The following is a 422-nucleotide window of genomic DNA, read 5'->3' on the forward strand; positions in this document are numbered from 1 at the left end:
TGGATCAGCCCCGCGGCCCCGGGGGCTGCCGGGAGTTGTAGTTTCCCTCGTGGGCGTCAGGCGGGGGGTCGGGGCGGGAACAGGGAAGCGGATCGCCGCCAGCGTCGGAGAATGAGTAAAGTGGAGGCCGTCTTATAAAAAAAAATATTTTTTTAATATAATGTCGCGTCCTAGCAGGTAAGTATTTTTATAACATAACGCAACAGGACATTCAATACGTTTTTTCAGGCCTTCGCAAGTGCCGGACTTACTGCCCGTTCACTCTTGTAACCAACGCTACTAAATACGTCTTTTACAAGCTAAATACAACGTCACTAAATACGTTTTACATCTAAATTCAACGCTACTAAACACAGCTGCGGGGCAAGGGGACGCCTCGCCCCGCCCCCCGGAGGCGGGACTTCCGGCGCTGCCGTTGCCCC

This window comes from Nipponia nippon, unplaced genomic scaffold (genome assembly GCF_047370975.1).
Source record: "Nipponia nippon isolate SJK-2023a ecotype South Korea unplaced genomic scaffold, ASM4737097v1 scaffold_1, whole genome shotgun sequence".
Taxonomy (NCBI): domain Eukaryota; kingdom Metazoa; phylum Chordata; class Aves; order Pelecaniformes; family Threskiornithidae; genus Nipponia; species Nipponia nippon.